The sequence below is a fragment of the Rhipicephalus sanguineus genome, chromosome 6 (assembly GCF_013339695.2).
Source record: "Rhipicephalus sanguineus isolate Rsan-2018 chromosome 6, BIME_Rsan_1.4, whole genome shotgun sequence".
In the NCBI taxonomy this organism is placed as follows: Eukaryota; Metazoa; Arthropoda; class Arachnida; order Ixodida; family Ixodidae; genus Rhipicephalus; species Rhipicephalus sanguineus.
Window position 1 is genome coordinate 47125555 of NC_051181.1, and position 21495 is coordinate 47147049.

Below are 21495 nucleotides of genomic sequence, written 5' to 3' on the forward strand. Positions count from 1 at the left end.
TTTATTTTTGCTAATTAATCCACTTGCTAGATACGCGCCGTGTCGTGCACTCCTGTTTGCTTTTCGTTTCTCGCGCCTTTCATTGCCAGTATGAAAGACCCTTCTTTGGAACACGAATTGAAATAAAATCACAGTTTCGCTTAAGAGCAACGTAATGAATGCAAGATATAAATTGTAATGCATTAGCAAGTAAGGCTAGCAGATAACTCTTCTGGATCCGATGGAGCGCAACAAGACGCTGCTTTAAGGCAATACGGCTCTCCAAGGACCGAACGGGTTTTCGTGCTGTCAATTCTCTAAACGCGAAGTAAGCGCTCAAAGCACAGCAAGTTTACAAGCCCTCTCCTGATGCCTGTCTAGATAGTGCGTGCGACAGCGCCCTTCGAGCGACGCAGCCCCTCCCCCCCTTCTCTCGCGTCCCTTCATGCTTCTTACGAAACACGGCCGCGTTTCCTATCTGCTTGAGGAGCAACAGGCGGCAGGCCTCGCACGCGGGTGATGTTATCGCATGCGCCTTACGTGCGACGGAGATGGCTGGCTCGTTCCATCTCTGCATCAGCCCTGTTCGTAGCGAGCGCTCGCAGCTTTTACTCGTGGGTAGAACATACAATGCGCGGGGTGATATAATTAATTTGAGCTTTTTACGGAAAATGACGGCGACGGCAAGAGTCCGTCGATACCTTGTATTTGCTCTCGCAATAAAAATTCAGTGCAATTTTACACTGTGAAAGTGGGTGACCAGCTGAGCTGACGGGCGTAAAATATCCTGTGGAAGTTGTCTACGGATAGGTTTGTTTAGAATAGGTAAACGATTTAGGGTAATTTCTACTATACTGTGGGAGAGCCACATGTAGTTGTCTCGGCGGTAAGATAATCATGCAGATTTGCGGCCTTCTCCAAAATGGTGCCTCCGGATAGAATCTCTAGATAGAAACATCTTTGTAACTTTAGCCAGCATTTTGAGTAGTCACCTAACCTCTTCACTACTTGTGTGTACAGTCGTGGATATGACTTCTCAAAAAAAATCACAGCATATCCACGGAGTGAATGATGATGAGTGGGCGAAGCTGCGGAGGTTCATCGGTAAACCGTGAATCTTCCGTGAATTCTGCCCAGTACATCATCACCGACGTGAGATCGGGCGCGTTTATACTAAAGGTTCGATGAGTTATGACGACTTGCAGCTCACTTTAATTTTACATGTACGCTGTGAACTTTCATTGTTTAGAAAACCATTGCTTTAAAAAACATCTGGCGTCTTTCGTTAAGCAGCTGGCGTCTTTTCGTTTTGCTTTAGAAACATCTGGCGTTCTTCCGTTTTGCTTTTACAAAACATCTGGCGTCTTTCGTTGGTTTATTTCATCAATCAACGGCGTTTTGAACAAAAGTTTTATTGTTTAATCACGCACAGGAGAAATCTCACCAGGCACTACCTTGGAGGTAAAGAATGGCTGCTAATGGGAATGAGAGACAGAAGAAGTCGGCTTTTAGCTACCGCTGCGAACTTTTTATTGTTCAACAGCGCACAGGAAAAATCTCCCACCGGCACCACCTTGGAGGTCAAAGCGTAAGACTGGTTACGCACTACGACTACGACTACGACTACGAGGGACGAACGGGTGCCGCCTTAAGGAGCTTCGCCCCTAAAAAAAACATGGCTGATCCCTCCGTCATAGGAATCGGTATAACACGAAAGCGAAACGTGGCTTCACAGAAGTAGTGATTATTCAGTAGCGATATATGAGAGGTTCTACAATGTCTATGGGCGTTTCGCTACTACAGCATCGTTTCACGTGAATGGACCCTCGTTGACGCATAGTGGCACATCTTCATGGCAACTAACGCCCGCCATCATGATTTAGCCGTTATGGTAGCTGAAGTTGTTAACATATAGCTGGACACAGCGTATCGTGAATCCCGCGCAAAGATGACATCAACAAGCACATAATGAACACTGGTATTCGATATGCACTTGATCAAAGAGTCGTCACTTAAGGAGATGAATGTCACGGTGTGCGCTCTTGAGTAACAGGGTAACCTACGCCTGTGCTCATGCATATAATACCACAGTGCACTTCAGTAAAAGGGGAGGCACAGGTACGTAGCTTGAGCTGCGAACGCGCGCAGGTGTTCCACATCCCGCTGGCCTCTATCAGCACCGACTGCTAAAACTGCTGCAGCGCTTCTTGCAGCAGTTTTATCAGTCGGTGCTATCGCAGCAGAAGCAGTAGGCGGCGGAGAAACACCGTTGGTGCATGTGGAAGCTGCAATACTCCGACAACGAGCCGTCACAAGCTAACACAAAGCGAAAGGCAAAGAACGTAACTGCGTGGAGGGCTACTCCCCGATGCTAGCGCGGCCAGTGTTTACCGCTGGTATCGAGACACTTTAACAATGGTAACCGACAGTGCACGCCGGCGGGTTTCTCGGATGCCACGTTTTAACTGCGTCGTCACCGAATCGTTCTCTATCTAGGGTACCGATATGGGCTTGTTGGTTCATCTTGAACAGGCTAGTAGCATAGCGCGGGAAGACACACGGACAAAGAAGAGGTACGAGACCAACACAAGCGCTCGCTGTTGAAAGTTAGCGCTTGTGTTCGTCTCGTAATTCTTCTTTGTCCGTGTGTCTTCCCGCGTTATGCTACTAGCCTGTTCTCTATCGGCGCAACTAGGTGTCATGCCGCAATACTTCTCTTCACCGCTCACAGACGGCGGCACCGCGCCGCCCCGCCAACAGAGTACACCGCGCGAGAGAGAATGTGTGAGAGATATAAGGCGCGTTTGTTCAATGTCTCACATCTGCTTTGTTGGCTTAGTCGGTAGCGCGCCGGGCGCTTATCTTCGGGTACCGAGATGTCATAAGGTCAATTCCCGGTGGCGGAACTTTTTAGATGCGAAGCAGCTCTTTGACTAGCATGTGTATTGCTGTCCCTCCGTCCGCACAAACGCGAGGCAAAGCGCTTCCCTCGGCGCAGGTGTTGGAGCGGTGCCAAGTATGTCACGCCGCAGCTGGGCGTTGACGTCACGCTCCCCTCGCACGCTTCCCTCGCAGGTGCCCGCGTACGTCACTCTCTCCCTCACCCGCCGGAGCACCCGCAGCTGCCGGCTCCAACGCCCGCTCGCCTCCCGTGTCTGCGTTTGAAACAAACGTTTACACCAGTAAACGCTGCACCGAGTTTCGCTTCAAATGAATCTTCCAGCGCTCACTGCAGCACCCGCGTTAGCGCCCTTCAACCCGTGACGCTACCCGTGCGCAACGCTGCTGCTTCGCATCCCATCAGGGTTCCCTTCGGGGAGATGGTCCAATTTTTTCCAAGTTTTTTTTCTCATCTGTTAGCGTCCATTTTATCAACGTCATATCCGCGACAGAAATGCGTAACTGACGTCTTGGTGGACCCCGGCATCAAACACTTTCCTGTTAAAAGAAAGAAAGAGAGATAGAAAGAAAGGAAAATATGGTTCATCCCTCCGCCATAGGAATCGGAATAACACAAAAGTAAAGCGTGCGCTTGCAGAAGTAACTGAATGTTTACTGTACATTAATATACAAGAGTTTGTGCAACGTATACTGATGTCTGGCAGCTATAGCACCGTTTAACGTGGATGCATCCACTTTGATGATTAGTGGCACATCTCAATCACGGCGGCTAGCGTACATGTTAAATGATTAGACAAACCCTTTCGGTAGCTGTAGTAGTTAACGGTGAAAGCGTAATCAGAGAACAAGGTGTGATAGCCAGAAGAGCGTCGCATATTGGACGCAGAACTTGGTCGCCATTTCGCGGCATGTTAAAATGTGATTGAACACTACGGCCGGAGTAGAGGGAAACAGAAAGCGCGTCGTGGTGCGCCGGTAGCCCAGCCGCGATTTTTCTTGGGGCGAGCGCGTGAGCGACGAACGCGGTGTTACAGCCATGTGAGGCAGGCGCGCGTCGCAGAGCTATTTTTGGTTTGGATTAGCGTGATGCTATGAGCGAGGCCGACGCTTTTACGACGCGTGAGTTAAGATCGCCACCTCGCGGTGTGTTAATGCATTGAAAAATTTGAACTTCTATTGAAAACGCGCCGAATGGGACGGACGTGTAACGCGTTGCAGGTGCTAATCGCGGAGGCCACAGTGATGACGAATTACTTTATTTTACCGCTCCCAGAGGGCAACACCACCCCGCCGACCGGGAGAGAGGTAAATATAAAAGGGGCGTTTGTAACGCCTCTAGACTCTGTGACCGTGGCGCAGCTCAATAAAGAAAGAAAAAAATACCGTGGCGCAGTGGATAGCGTGCCCGGCATCTGTTGTTGCGGACTGGGTGGTCGTGGGTTCGATGCCCACTGACGGAACTATTTTCTTTGCCTTCTGATTGTGTAAATTTTTTCGACGTCATTTCTGTGACGGAAATACGTCACTGAAGTCTTGGTGGGACCCCGCATAAAACACTTTCGTATTAAAAATTACATAACAGCAAACTGCTCAGTGTTATTGAAAACTACCGCATTCATCGCCCGGTGTGCGCTGTACCCATACCCCAAAAGTAAGCAGCAGGAGTCAGTATTAGCGGCTGGTGCACAAACAAGACAAAACGGCAGTGGGAATATCGCGGAGCACACGGCTGCATATGCCTAACTGCTTGACATATTGCTATAATATTTAGTGGCACACAAAGCCCTTATGAAAATTAGTCTTGAGTGTCTAGTGTCGACTAGGTGCGCTCCTATGAGTCACTAGACAGACATTAGACATGCAAAGCCTAATGTCGTTTAACATTAAGTGTACATCGGAGAGTCAAATGACCATGTGCACTTTATTTCTGGTGACTGAAGTGTTCAGACTTTCAGTTGCCGTTCCTAATGTCAAAACGCGCATCACAACAAAGAAGTTAAATAGCCTTAATCGCCACCGTAAAATCAGTTTATCACAATAGACAAGTTCGTCTTTCAGAGATTACATGCAATAAACAATTTGTGTTGCAATGTACATAAATATCGTGTTTCACTAGAATGCGTAAATATTTTACATATATCGCCCATGCATCGGCGATCGAAGAATTGCTGACGACCGCAGCAAGGTTCATTACCTGCCGTATATATAGAAGTAAGCATTTCCTTATTTTTAAAAGGCATGAGTCGATCACATATGCAAATATGAACAGATATGATCAAGTGACACTGCGAACACTCGCTCAGGGGCCCGTGTTGCCCATTTGTCCAGTAGAAATTAACGGATGAGAGTGGGGATTACCCGCACGGCGTCGCGAAGGATTTTGGGGGGCGGAGAAGAATTGGAACTGTGGACAATGGGTGACGTACAGAAAAAAAAGTTCGTTATTGTTGTGATAAAAATTAGGGACTGTTCTTATGCATGGTGCACTTACATATATGTCCAAAACAGAATGTTGTTGGTTGAAAAGATGCGCGGACAAGCGTTTTCCCCAACCTCAAACTACTGTCTCTATCTCTCCTCGCTGTTGCAACGCTGGTCAGAAGCAGCCGACAAGCAAAGTTCGATTTGGCCCAACGTCGCGTACATCCTTCTCCCGCCCCGCCCCCCTCGTAATGTCGTCTCCACGCGACTCTCCCGTTCTCCACGGCGTCAACTCATCTCTCCCTTCACTCCTTCCTTGTCCCATTCACCTCCTCTGTGTGCAACGTTGGGTGTCGCCTATCCCACCCTACCCATTTCCTCCTCCCATCATAATCCATACCTCTTTCTATCCACGGGAGAGGGCAGTAGCTTGAAACAAAAAAGCGTTTCTTTTGAGTAAGGACTCAGAGATGACCGTCGTCTGGTATGTGAGTTTGAAAACTGCCCATTTCTAACTTCTTTCATTTCCCCAAAACAAAATGTATAGTTGTATAACAAAATCGAACAGCCATAACACATTCCCAACATGCACACACGGGTGTAAAAAAAGCCATAAATACACTTTTTTATGTACAGTGACACGACACTACTGCCACTTATGGAGTTATCTTAGTGTAAGCAAGCAGTTGCAACAGGTCTTCAATACTCGCGGACAACTTTTCTTGGCAATGAAGGGAAGGCTAGAGAGCCGAGCTACGCGTGTGCTACCGTTGAAGATTATAGTCACACAATTGCGTTGTGTTTTCTGCGTGAAAATAAAAACAACATTGCTTTATTTTCTACGGAGCGCTGTTTGAAGAAAGGGTCCGCGCGCACCAAGGAGATATTTATATTTGTTTTGATTTATGCAGCGTCATTTCGCGTTTTTGCACTTGTGAAAACGTCGCACCTTTTACGTGCACCTCACAGTCAAAATAGCGCCTTCGTCTTCAAGTGAGCGCTCGTCACCCTCCAGCTTTCCCGACGACTCGCCGAGGGAGCATCTGATGAATTTCACTAGCAAATGGCTGTATAAGCCTGAGACGGCCGCTCGAACAATGAAATGGTCGTCACAGGATGTACGGAAGGTTCACAAACCAAAACTAAATTTGAAACGCGCGCCGAACCGGACTATTTCGCGGATCAGTACATGTGCAGTAGCTCCGCCCCCGTAGCCTTCCCTTCATTGCCAAGAAAAGTTGTCCTTGGGGGCGCTTTAGTTGTTTAACTGCAGCTAAGTGGGCGGTCGAGGTCCGCTGCGAGTCAGGGAAGCAGAGGACATCCGATGGAGAAAGGCTATGGAGGACAAGTCCACCCTCGAGTGCTACAGGAAATATAAGGAGAGCATCAGTGGGTCGCGCTTCTACGACAACAGTATTGGCAGCAGCCTCCTGTTCGAGGCGAGAGCTGGGGCTCTTCGCACTCTTGAGTACCGCAGAAGGTTCGACGACGATGTAGTCAGCAGCCTGTGCAGAGTTTGCGGTGTAGAGACGGAGACGCAGGAGCACCTCGTTCTTCGATGCAGGAGTCTCCCAACTGCTCCGGTGGAGGGCGCAACCCTCCCACAGGCGCTGGGGTTTCAAGTGCTCGAGGAAGATGGCAGCAGTGACGGTGGGGGTGGACAATACGTGGTGGCAGTCACGAAAAGGCGGCTTTCCGAGTGGTAGGCAAAGGTACGACGGACTTAAGACCTAGGCTGCCCTGTGCGCGTCTTCTGCCTTTATCGTGTGTTTTTCATTCCGTTTTTTTATTGTTTTTTTCCTTTTCTTCTTGTGTTTTATTTGTTTTATTATTTTTGTTGAGGTCAGGACACTGAGAGTGTTCCCCCGTTGCAAAGGGGCAGGCCGCCAACACATCATCATCATCGGGTGCGCGGTGCGCGCGGTTTGTGTGTGCGTGCCATGCTGTGTTCTACAATGCTTCGTTACCACGCTTATCCATTATGCACGTTGGTTACGTGATTCAATATCAAGTGTACCTTCCAAGACGATCTAGGTCCTAGTCTCGTGACTGACGGCGAGTGCGGACGTACAGCAGCCTTTTGACAAGACTGTCGCCGAGTGTACGGTACATTGTGGACTGTAAAGCTGAAGAGTGCACAGTGGATGCCTGATCTTGGTAAGTTCTAGAATATTTCTGAATTGCACAGCTAGGTTACTTCATTACATGACGTCTTTTACGCAGGAACCGAGTGGGATCGTCTGTGCGGTGTGTTCACTCTGCGGGGATGATGGCCAGAGGAAGGATGATAGACAGGTGTGTTTTACGCTATGCTCAATGCTTTCTGTGCACTTTATACGGTTGTATGAAGCATTCACCATGTGCGTTCACTACCTACAACTGCAACGGGTGGATGAAGGCGCGTTGCTTTGTGCAATACTCCGCTCGCTTCTGTAACACAAGCGTTTCTTGTCATGGCGCTCTTCTTCCTTGGCTGTTTTTCGATTCCAAGAATGCCTGTCGCTCGGCCCGCCCGCTTCCCGCTGCCGCTCCTCTACCCGGGAACTGGGTGACCTTGGGGACGCCTGCGCGATGTATGTGTCGCAGGGAGGGCAATACTCGCGTTGCCATTTTGGGCGCAGGGGACCGGAGGGGGGAGGTGCGGTAGGAGGGGAGGACTGAGAGCATGGCTCTTTCCCGGAGAGGGGACGGGGCCGCGACCGAGGAGAGAGAGAAAGTGGCCCGCTCTTCGCATTCCGCCGCTCAGAAGCGATCGCAAACCGAAGGAAGAATAATTTGCAAGATTTTTTGTAGCCCAGTTGTGATTCTGTAAATAAACTTCTTAGCGTCGTCGAAAGTTATTGAAATCGACTACAGCTGTATACTGCACGAGATCATCGCCTGAAGCTACTTGTACGATGGCTTATCACTTCGGAAATAGAACTGCTTTAAACATAACGTTCATCGCCTAGCCTTCTCATGATGCAGGTACAAATGAAGTAACTCTTCAGGAAACTCAGTAATAATTGGCATGTAGTACGCGGGGAAGAAGATATAAAAACACGCTGCGGCTGCACATGCGCGCGCGGTGCTCTGCAGTGGCGTGTGTTTGTGGCTTTCTCCGCGACTACTACACCGCGCTTGTTTTTGTTAGAAGTTAGTTGCACTATGGTTAGGATTTTAATCTGACTGTGCAAGGTCGTTGCTACGAGAAACGAACTTGCGTTGGGTGAATCCTCTTGAAGATAGTACAAGTCAGTGAATTACGTTATATTCTGGTACTAGCACCATGTGTACGTTAATTTGAACTAGCACAAGATGTTTATAATTATCAATTCTAGACAAATATGCCAGTTAGTTGCGTTTGGCAAGGTGCCTTTTGTTGCAATATTTGTGTTCGAGAAAAATGATGTGAAATATTTTTCCCGTCGTTGTATTGTTTCCTGAAGCATACTGGTTTATATTAACAGAAGTTGTTGTAATGGTTAAGCAGCACTGTTCCAAGAGCGTTTTATCCACCGTGCTGGGGTGGCAAAAGCACACCTCAATTATGTGCTTATCTAAAGTTCATGTTTCTTTTGTGAGCTTTTCTTAAGGCAGCATGAAACTGAAAAAGCGCTCTTATTTGCAGGTTGTGCGACTAAAATGTAGCATTCATTGTGAGAGTGCTACTTTAATTTTATGAAGTAATTATTAGGGGAAACAAATCTAAATTCTCATATGCAACTATGCGTGCAGAAGTTTACAGAATGCTGACAAAAGTGGTTAACGGCTTTTTTATGGCTTGCAGCACTACAAATTCAAACTGATATTCCAGGCATTGATTGGCTTTAACACGACTAGAATTACTTTCCTAAACGGCTCAAAGTTATCATATAATACAATACGTAAAGCTCGGCATTATAGAGTGTGCACATGGGCCATACATACTCTTATTTTATCAATTTATGCATTTTATATTGTGTAGCAGAGCTGATGTAATTTTCGTCATTTAAATGACCTATATGGCAATCTGCGTTCTCGAACCACATAGTGTTTACTAAGTACATAAGTTTCTGAAAGTTCGGCTTGCAATGGCACCATTACACCTGTCTGCCATGAGTCGTTGCTCAGGTTATACCTGTTCTTATAGCGCAATCTGAGTCCATCATTCAAGGGCCTTGCTGGTATATAAACATAGACTTGCCTGAATACATTGTATGTATTGTGTGTGAGCTGGAAGGTGTGTGTGGTGCGCCAACTCATGAATGTTTTCTGGTATCCTTTACATATGTACCCGGTGATCTCACCTGTTCGTGGAACTGAAGCAGACGGCAGCTTGCAGAAGAAGATGGGAGCGTTCTAACTGTGAGCCTGGTCGAGTTTATATTTTATGGTAGGCATTTGTTTCAATCCTTACAAAAAGCTTGGACATGTTGCGCCTGCTCATGAACCTATTGCACCTTTTTTGAGGGAATTCTAAGATCAAAGAAACAAGACCCTAGACGTAACTCCATTAATGTATGCTTGATGCTGGACTTGATCTTCTGTGTTGTTTTCCTGTTTTCTAACAGGATTTGCTGAAAGTTTTGATTGGAAATGCGATATAAGATGCAATTTTGACTAACTCTAACTTAACAAAAGTGTTTTTTGTCAACTACCTGCACGGGGCCTTGGCAGTACATCTAAGTGTTCTAAGGTGCACGATGTGTTGGATAAAGTTTTCTTTGCAACTCTTATATATTTACTGCGATCTTTCGTGCAGGATACACATGCATGGATACACATACATGGATTCCCTACAAGGACCCTGCGCATCAAAAGCAATCTGCCATCAATGTTAAGTAGACAGATTAAACGAAACGAAGATATGACAGGTGTACACCATATTTTTCTTTCATTTAACCTCTGCATGTTTCCCAGTGAATAAATGTTTTTATCCATTTTCTTTTGTTGAGAAATGTCTTTGTACAGCACAAGTGTTGTAGAAGGTGCATACATGCACTTTTGTATGATGCTTGGCTGCATGTGTATCAAACAGCAAACACATTGTCAGGCACAACCAATATGTGATTCCGTACTATCATCCGGACATATGATAATTCTTATCAAGCACTGTAACAGTTCTGTTTCAGGAATGTTATGAATGTCACTGTCCACGAAGCACAAGCTTGGCCGAGGGTCATTGCAAACAGGATGCTTCATACTCACAAGGAAGTCACTCATAAGGACACATTAGAATGACGGTGGTCAATATGTTTTTGAATGACATTATGAGTACATTAAAACAATTCTGAAGAAATACATTAGAGAATCAAATGAGTTGATCTCAAAGGTCGTTTCATGCTCACTAGACTATCACATGTTAATACGCATCAGACTATCACATGTTAATCCGCATCAGACTATCACATGTTAATACGCATCAGAATGACTGGCCAATATGTTTTTGAATGGCATTTCAAATACATTGCAAAATTCTAAAGGGACACATTAGAGCGTCAAATGACTGAAATGTCAGAAGTCATTAGGCTTTCTCTTTGAACTCGTCTCACATTTTTATAAGGGAGTAGTGTGAACAATTGTTATGCTATTTGTCCTTGCAGTCATTAAAACATGGCTGATTCCCCTGTCATAGGAATTAGTAACACGAAAGCGAAACGTGTCTTCATAGACATAGTTGAGCGTTGGTAGCCCATTGCTTCGGCACAAGTGCGAAGGAATGAATGCTACAGCAAGAAATTGTAATTTCACGCGAAGAACGGCAAGCTGCTCGAAAGTACACACGGAAAGAACATACACAGCATGAGCGGGACCTAACAAGTCTCGCAGCTCGACAGTTAACCCTTTAATGCCTGAATTATGAAAACGCCGAAGAAAAAAATTTCTTTTTCGCTTTTCAGCTTTAAATAGCAACCTTAACTTAAATCAGCAGTTGTATTATCCAAAATGCAACTTTAATGCATAGTTTTAGGTATGTCGCGAATTCGCGACAACCGGCACTTAAGCCAGTAGTAGCTCAATATGTTCAATGCAACGCAAGTATGGCATCGCCGCATCAATGAAGCGGATCTCTTCACGGCGACGTAAACTTCTCGTCGTCATTGTTGTTAAATGCAAGTTTGACTTTATTGCCTCCTACCAATCACGTGACATCGTGTCGGCCACCATGAGTGCCCTAGTATGTGCCCAGTATAGCCGATTTCTTGGGAGCCGACAGAATGACATGAAGGTGACGGCACCGAGAAATAGATCTAGCTCAGTACGAGACAGAGCCAGTCCTTTGTTCGGATTTTTCTGCGTGGCAAACAGATTGCTCTGCTGAACGATGTGTTCCGTGAAGGTGTCATAAAAAAATCCTTGAAATATTGAATAGGAGCTCGGACAGTGTCACATTGAGGATGAGCGGTTTTCCAGTGTGGCATTTCCCGCTGTTCTTGACAGTCTTTTTTTTCCACCGCACTGCATGTTTTAGAGAGGCACTAGCTTGGCTGGTCTACCACATCTTCGTCTTCATCCTCACTGCTCGATGAAAACACCCGTGCTTGTGAATGAAGATCGGGATCGGCATCTTCGTCTTCGCTGTCACTGAAACAGCTGTCGTCACTTTTATCTTCAGGAGGCAAGCGCGTGCGAAGCCTTTTTTTCCATAAAATGAGCAGAAGTCCATCATGAACTTGTCATACCGGCAGTCGTCACTGACTGACTCAAATGCCGGATGTCGCGAATTCGCGACATACCACAGAAGCGAGGATAATGCAGGAAATAACGTACTTCAAAACAACGTGATATATCGTGTGCAACCTCATGTGTGCGTGCACATCAAAAAAATTTTATAGGAGATGGAACTTATGTCCATCGGGCAGAAAACAACGAAGACGTGAGAGCTGCTGCACGTGCTTCGCGCTCTCCGGCAAATGATACACAGCACTGGGTTCCAGCTTGCAATACCTTACATGCAATGGCGCTAGATGTCTCGTGCCAGAAGCTACGTTCGCCGCAAATACGTGACAGCCGCCGGTGAAGGCATCAACGCGTTTCGTGTGTTACTTAATCGGCGTCTTTCGGTATGTCGCGAATTCGCGACAACCGGCAGTAAAGGGTTAAAGCGCCCAGCTCAACCACAAAGGAGGACGTACGAAACGAACGCACAAGTATACACATGATGAGTGGGAAGTGTCACAGTTGTAACTTTTTTGTGTGTGAGCAGCGCGCTCCTTTCGCAAAAGCGGCCGCGGCAATGAGCGAAGTGACCTTCGTGCTCTCAATAACTTCAACGCACACTTGCGGTGATGGTACAAGACGTACAAACCACACCCGATAACGAGATAAGCGCTCGCGCACGAGCGACCATGCCCTATGGAGGAGCGTGCGCATCAGTACGCGCGGGGCGACGACCTTCGATCTCTTCGCGCCATCTCGATAGTAATAACCATAACACACTGATGTGCCGCCGATCTCTACCGCAAACGGTAAATGGTGCATATAAATAGCTCGGCGTTATATGCTGGATAAGGTGTCGCTTGTGCCCGAGTCGGTTCGTGCCGCGCGCTGCGAAGCGAAGGGTCGTAGGTTCGACTCCCGGCTACAAAACTTTTTGTTCAAGTCTTTTTGTTTTGCCATCTGTTAGTGTATATATTTCACAACGTCATAATCGTGACGGAAATACGTCAGTGGAGCCGTGGTGGACCCCGGCTCCACTGAAATCAACCAGCTTTGCTGTTAAAGATATTCGAAGCACTGAAAAACACTATTCGCATTTATCGGCAGTGTTATTGTCATATTCGCAACTAAAGTCGCTGTTTGTGGACACCCACTTTTACCCTCTGAAAATGAAATTTTTTCACAATGTTTTTTTTGCAGTTGTGGACCCACGTTTTTGTAAACTGCATGTCTTTTTCTTGCCTACATTTTTGTTGAGTAGTGAAGAGGTTAGAGGGCCCCTAAACAACCTTCGAAAATACAAGTAATGAGCACGTTATTCTCTCCTGGTGTTTCCCGCCTTTTCGGCACATTTCGCGACGCCAGAAATCTGTTCACGTGACGTCATGAGGCAATATGCTCTCGAATGGTCCGTATAAGATGCATATCATTTGTGAATTGTCCCCTACCCTGCTTGGCCATGCAGTTACACGCCTGTTCTGCCTTGTGTCCCGTGAATATTGTACGCGGTCAACTGATTTCACTTCGTTCTGTGCGTTTTCGACTGCGCATGCGGATGTAACAGCGTGCAACCGAAAAGCACGAAAGCCTGATAGGTTCAACGCTTAATGTTGACATTGTCTGTGTGTTTTATGATAAAATAATTGACGAGGAGTTAGCGCCTGTACAAAGGGTAGTGAAGACGAGAAAGAAACCTTTCTCTCGTCTTTTGGCTCGCAGTGGTTTACAGGCCCTTTTAAAGGCGCACATTAAAATGCATGTTTACAAATACACTATCGCAAACATTAAGTATTCCTGATGTACACAGTTGTCCATGTCGGCTTTTATTGTTGTCCTGCAGAGGGGTCTTATTCCAGCACAACGAAAGTCAATGAAGCCTTCATAGAAAGAGCTTTCTTTTGAGTCTAGATCACTTTGAAAGTCCGGACTGCCGTATCATGTCCCCTGGCACCTGATGTCGCGTCATTCCTGCAAAACTATGTTTAACATAGCGATGTAAGCATAGCTACATATATACAGTATAGGAAGGGGGTGGGAAAGGGAAGTGACGATGACAGGGCTGGGCAAAGATACTTTGAAATTGTATCGCGATACGATACAAGATACTCGGGCAAGAAGTATTCGAGATACAGATACAAGAGACTTGCCGAATAATTGTATTCGATACGATAATTCCCAATTGTATCTTAAGATACTTCAATACATTTGCGAATTTGCTATAATAGATCTATATAATGAAGCAGCAAAAGCCTATGTAGAAATGTGTTTACTTGAAAATTTCTTGACTGCGAACAACTTTGTTTAGTTTTAACAAAATACCTTTTTGTATCACAAGATACAAACTTTCTTGCTCAAGGTATATTAGTTTCATTTCTAAACGACTTATTGGGATTCGTTTGGCTGCTTAACATGACAGCTCTTTAACCGCTGCGCTGTTAGTAACCGCTGCGCTGTTAGTAACAGTAGACACTTCTGTAATTTATTGGCGTCACTTGTCTACTTGGCGACCATCTAGCTGGTTGCCATCTACTTGCAAGTGCCTCCGCACGATGGCGCAAATACCGCTGTGCAGTCTTACCTTGTGCGCAAGCATATTGTTTTCGTAATACCGCATCCACCGACAGGTGTAGAGCAGCAAGAACGTTTTTAGCGATATTGTTTGTGACGCATGGTGTGAAGACGATGAACTACACAGTCGGAGTCAATTAATTGAGGACATAAAAGTCGCAAATAATTGAGGACATAAAACTGCAGTCATTTTTGAAATTTGACTTATCTGCTGGCGTAAAGCGTTCGTTAGGAACATATTCATTAACGTGCAAACTTTTACCATTTGTTGTCCGAGAGAACCTGAGCCGCCACGAAACGTCTGAGAAGTATTCTAGAGGCACAGAACACCGCAGGTTATCACTGCTATTCACACTATTGCCACTTCTAGCTCTGCGTACCTAGAGATTTGAAAGAATAGGAATACTTTAAGGTAACATAAAGAAAAAGCAATATATTTAGGTCAAATAGCAAGGTGGTTCCGTATTGAACAATCAAAGTGAATACGTATACAGGGCGTTTCACGCTAAGTAGAACCAAATAGTAAAAAAAAAACAAGTGGTTAACCGCCGCTGAATGAAACCGAAGGTATTTGGTTTGCCTTCATGTGACGCTCGTTATGGTATGTTTTGTACTAAGCTTAACTGGTTAATTAAATAAGGTCAATTATGCGATATATTTAATATTCACTTTAGGGCCAACTGCGCTTCTACAAATCGTAGAGCGCATTGCAAACGACCGATCCAGCTTTTTTGGCAGCGTGCATGCTGCGTGGTTAATATGTTCGGGATTTTAAAGAAAGACCGCGAAATATGAAATAAAACCACGTTAGCAGACAGTTACAAATTAAGAATAAAGCAGGAAAATGTATTTTAGCAGTAGGTTACAAAAGACATATTACAATAAACAGACGGGCGAAAAATTATGCGGAGGACTAGGTAATGTATGGTATGCAAACGGAGGACAACAAAGAAAGCACTTGTGCTAACAATCAAATTATCATTAAACGAACTTCTCGAGTAATTTAGCGGGAAGAACAGACAAAGTACGCCAAAATATTTCCTGTTACGTAAGTGCTTGTTCTATTGCATCTAACGTCGGCACCGATGGTGGGGCGGTTGTTAGAATCTCCTTTGCATGTACTATGTAATCTCATCGTACTATGTAAGTCAAGCTTACATCCACAAGATCTTTCAAATCGCTGATGTGTGAAAGCCGCGACACGCAAAGCAGCCCCATTCTTGCATTCTTGAGACTTTGCAACGAAGCACCACGCAAGACAAACTTCGATAGCGATAGTACAGCGGCATCAGAATTTGTGCGAGAGACGCCGCACGCATTGCAGTACGCAGCAGAGTGCAGTGGCTACGAACAACTGTCGTGACATCAACACAACAAAAAAATCCACGCATATGCACGAAGTGAATGATGATGAGAAGGCGAAGCACTGGGGATTGTTCGGTAACTGCGAATCGCCCGTGACATTGCCCACTGGCGCATATAAATGAGTCACAACGCGTATGTACAGTTATATAAAATGTGTTTATTAGTCATAATTCGTATGTCGTGTTCAGTTGTGGATTCCGTTTTGCTTTCATTATTACTGCTTTGTGGTCCGTGAAATGTAGAGCCAATGGTTCGTCGATCGGATCTAGCCTGAAGTTGGTAAAGATAAGGTAGTGCGGCGCAGCGCCCGAGAGTCCTCTATTTCGCGACCATGTGTGCGCTACGCGCGCTCTGTAGACGGTTTTGCGCATGTTGTCACCTGTTAATCAATGCGCTTGTTTTCGAGCAGCTTTCGAGCGGCGCCGCGCCGAGTACGGTCTATTTTTAAACAATATGCGCGCTGTGCTCGCTCTGTAGACGGTTTATGCACAGCTGTTTTGCACCTGCGCGTCGACTCTAGACTACGGCGAACGGACGAACATTGTGACCTCTCAAGGTGCTTCCCCCCTAAAAGAAAGAAAACATCTCGAAAAGAAAGGTAGGCTGCACGTAGACGTCCTCACGCTTGTTTTGTCGAGATGGCTCGAGCGCCATCTCGTGACTCTGCTCCACCAATAGGGGCGCTTAAACATCATCACATGTGCTCGCTGAAGTGCTCTGGCGAAAATATACTAGAATGCCGCTGTCGTTAGCTTTATTCAGGTGCCTAGTGGCAGCAATATCAGCTTGAGGACCAGAATTCCGGTCGACGTTTATTGTTTCGCATGGACGTGTTTCTGTAGCTGTATTTTGTATCTTAAGATACACGATGCATTATTGAATGTATCGAAAATACAGATACAGATACACGTTTTGCGAGAAGTATCGATATACAGATACTAGATACCCAAAGAGTATCTAATAGTACCTAAGATACATGTATCTTCGATACTGCCCAGCATTGGACGGTGAAGAACGATGCAAGGGTGACTAGGATGGAAATTAGGGGATATGGTAACGCATAACATGGACATGCAGAGTATAGCATAGCCATGTGCAGCATAGCAAGGGGTGTGAAAGGGAAGTGCTGGCGAGGAGTACAAAAAAAGGAGTGGGAGAGTAATGCACAGCATAGCCGCACATGGTATAGTGCAGCAAGGGAGTGGGAATGGGTAGTGACGGTGAGGACACATTGTTACGAGTCAGGAGGCGTTTATTGAGAACGCTCAGCGGTGAGGCTACGGAAGCAACAACAAAGTCCTCGTCGTCGTCGTCTTCTCTCACAGCTCCTCTTTCTCGCTCCAGAGGCGCCGTTACACTTCTCCTCGCGCACACGAAGCCCGCCGGGCGAGTCAGGTGTCCTCTCGTTGTGTACATGGCTTTAGCCGGGCGACGTGCGTAACTTGAGTTCTTGGAGAACGTCGGCCGCTGGGTGTGAGGCACGCTATAGTATAGTTTGCCTCCCTCAAGCGGTCGATGATGACAAACGGGCCGGCATAGTATGCCAAGAGCTTGGTGCATAGACCACGCTTCTGTACTGGGGTCCACAACCACACAAAGTCACCAGGGACATAGCTCACAGGGTGCTTACTATCGTATCTGGTTTTTGACGTGGTCTGGCAAGCTGGCGTGCGGAGTCAAGCTAGTCGACGAGCTTCCTCAGCACGACGGAGAGTCTCAGCTACTGATAGATTATCAGCAGTGGTCAAAGGGAGGATAGTGTCCAAAGTATAACAAGGTGGGCGGGCGTGGAAAAGGAAGAATGGGCTATTATAGCATGCCGTTTCGTGTCTTACTGTTTTGAACGCGTATGTTATAAACGTCAAAATCTCGTCCCATTTCTTATGACTGGATGCAACGCACATTGAAATCATGTTCGTAAGCTTCCGGTTCGCACGCTCAGTAAGTCCGTTCGTTTTAGGATGGTAGGGTGTCGAAAAGTAGAAGCACAAAAGCGCAGCAATTCCTCAACAACATCTGCAGTGAAGTGGCGTCCACAGTCGCTGATTATCACTCGGGGCGGCCCGTGCCGGAGAATGGCAGAATGTAGCAAGAATAAAGACACGGCAGCAGCAGTCGCAGAGGGGATGGCGTCTGTCTCGCAGTACCGAGTGAGGTAATCGATGCACACGACTATCCAGCGGTTACCGGTGGACTTGACCGGCGGGAACTTTTGTGGGACGCTTGTGACACTGACACCTCGTGCAGCTGGCGACATGCTGCTCGGTAGTATGGCGCATTTGCGGCCAATACAAACGCTTTTCAGCTCTACGCAGAGTCCGCGCTGATCCCAAGTGGCCGGAAGGGGGGTCATCATGCATGGCACGTATTAGAGAAGAACGGAGGCTTGCCGGTACCACTAACAGCAGTAAAGGCCCAGTTTCAGTGTAATTCTTATAGAACATTCCATTGCGAACACAGAACCGACGCGCTACCTGAGAATCTTGAGCAGCAGAAAAGTATGGCTGCAACTTTGGGTCCTTCAGCTGTTCAGCCTTGAACACGTCCACGTCGGGAAAAGCAGGATCAAGGAAAGAGAGGTAACGGTCGAAGTTTTCTGCCTCGCAGTCTGTGGATTTTAGAGGTAGTCTTGTAAGGCAGTCAGCATCGGCATGTCACAGGCCGGTCTTCTAAGATACAATGAAGTCGTACTCTTGCAATATGAGGGCCGAGTGCGCAAGTCGACCAAATGGATCACGTAGACTCACAAGCCAGCAGAGGAAGTGGTGGTCTGTGAGCATCGTGAAATGCCGTCCGTACAAGTATGACCTAAATCCTTGAACTGCGACGATTACGTACGGCAAGGCATTCCTCTTCGGTCACAGTACAGTTGCGCTCCAGCTTGCTCAGCAAGCGGCTGGAGTTCTTTATCACCAATGCATTGGACGAGTACGCCACCGACGCCCACACCACTGGGCGGAGGGGTCAAAGTGGCGTAGAATCGGTTGTGACGACAAGAGATGCTTCAGCTGTAGAAAAGAGGCGTCACATTCATCTGTCCAATGAAACGGTGCATCCTTTCGTAGGAGGCATGTCAGCGAGTGAGCGACGTCAGCAAACCAATTAATAAAATTCGGCGGATCGCACTACCGTGGGAATCGATGTTGTGCGAAGCATGCGCAAGAAGGTGACTGTGTCGCAGTTTTTCACAGTGAGCGAAACGTTACGAAATGGCGCTAGAGAAATGTACAAATGGTATACGCATACACATATATTGAAGAGTCGCACATGCGTTATATAACCAGTTGTTTACAGCTGCTTAACGATGCCAACAGCAACATGAGTGTTACCAACACCAGACGCCGTAAGCTGGTAGGTAGTGTTTATTTTCTTCAATACTGGATAGTGCGAATTGGAATAAGGCAATGAATATAGATGCACGGGACAGGCGCTACTCGCAACTAAGGTTTATTCAAAAGCGTTTCCTTAGATATATCGCAGTTGCAGTCACTGTTGCAGTTGTTAAAGTTGCGTTACAGCTGTGATGCCTATACTTATCCGTTATGACGGAGAACGCGCGCACGTTTCACACATGTGTGGAAGGGGTTCTTGGTAGTTATTCAATACGGTCATCATCAGCATGAGCGGGGAGCACCAGCAGCTGGACAGGACTCTTTATCGTATTCGTTCGTGATCCCGCCTAGGAATGGTGTAAGTGTAGTAAAATGCGAGGTATAGTAGAGCTGGTGGTAACCGCGGATGACTCTTGCGAAGAAACGATCTATGATGCCTCCTGTCCTGGACGTGGCACCGAGGTATTGTGATGCCCTGTCCACATCCAAGCCATCTTTCATGCCGTCTAAGAACCAGGCGTTGTTGGGTTTTGACAAATCAACGCCGAAATCACCGGTAATAACCGAGGACATGGTCATCTCGGCATAGTTATTCTAGGAAGCATTGACCCCAATTTTTGAATAATTCACGTGGTCGACGTTGCTGACCACGTGGACGAGTGGATGGAAGCCCAGCGTCTTCAAGGGTGCTCTGTCTTGAGTTCCCTAACTTTCCTTGCGACCGCCGCTGTGGTGTAGTGGTTACGGTGCTCCCACAGCTCCTCTTTCTCGCTCCAGAGGCGCCAATGTTCAGACTATGTGAACATTGGTCTGAACAAACATCTAAGCTAGAGGGAAAATGAGATGCATGCGGTGGTAGGCAGTTATCTATGCTTTCGCGTTTTACTGCCTGTAATGTGTTTGTAGTGTCACGTATATGATATAATATGAATGCCTTACGTGCCTCACGTTGTAGCATTCAGAAGATAAATCGTGTTTTTGCTGCTCCTATTTGAGCAGTGACCAGAAAAAAATCAAGCCAACTAACTTGTTCTTGTTGGTTAAATGCGGAAGTGTTGTTCACGTATTTCGGCGTCAGATTGTTTTGAGATATATGTATCTTCGCGATAGGAGCGACACTTTTTTACGCAGTTATAGAAACTAGTCTGCGCACATCAATTCCAAAATAATTGTTCATTCTGGCAGAACGTGGAGGGTACAGTAACTGAAGACTTGACGGATGTATGACTCTCGTACAGAATGTAAGAGTGATATTTTATTTAGAATACTTGAGCGGCGTTACCAAGAAGATAGATTATAAGCATCTATTTGATGTGCTCCTCCCGACTCTTTTCTACCGTTTGGCGTATTGCTGATACCCAGAAGAACATATTTTGAAAAGGGCCAAGAAAATGCCCGATCTCCAAATACGAAAAGCTTTCTTTTTCAAATTGCATAGAAATAGCGCACCTGTAAAAACATGGCTTCTGGAAAAAGGCACCTTCGTTAGATGAACAATAATTGAGTCCTGTGAAATAAATCAGAGAACAGTGAACATGGATTTATTGTTTGCTGGGGTGCTCTGTTCAATTGCGACGTCCTCCAGCGCGCATTAAAGTGGGAACATCCGCTACAGCCGTATGGCATAATGTTCTTAGCAGTAGAAACTCGATATGGTATAGTAATGATTCTTAATCGCCACGGGTTGTAGCAAACGCGAACGCAGGTGCGCTACGCAGATTTGCGCGCAAAAGATTCGGGTCAAAGCTTCATTGCCACTGTAGTGAGAATTAGGGAGAACTTTATCGCCCAGCCTCAAACCAGCCGACTGGGTCCCTGTCCTTGATGTTCTGAAAGACAGGAAACATTTCTACACACGGTCGCGTCATTGTATCAGCGATATATATGAGTGTACGTTGATCATTCATTTATATGTTCAGCAAACCAATAACAAAATGTTAAAAAAGGGGCGTTTTGTCCTGAGGTTAAGACACTCGCCTTCGTATCGTGGGTTACCGATTAAACTCACGCCCTGCCAAGACAATTTATTTTCTTTTATTCATTTACTTCTTTATTCTCAGGGCGTCTTTATAACATTTGTTCCTTCCGTCACTCCCCAGAGAGCTCTGGAAGTAGCACTTTAATGCTTTAAAATGCGACACTGCTCTCTATGCGGTGATGCGGTTTTTAGTCGCCACACGCAACGATCCGCTGGAAACTAGCCTATAAGAGCTCCGCTGTAAAACACTGCATCTGTTCCACAGCACGCGGCAATCGCACTTAAGGAACAATTTATTGAACTCTTGCATTTTTTTACAGCCGTCTTGCT

General features: G+C 46.3%; 1 pseudogene; it reads left to right on the top strand.

The window, feature by feature from the left end:
• Positions 1-6638: 6638 nt before the first annotated feature.
• Positions 6639-21495, top strand: part of LOC119395755 (uncharacterized) — a 31948-nt pseudogene continuing 17091 nt past the window's right edge.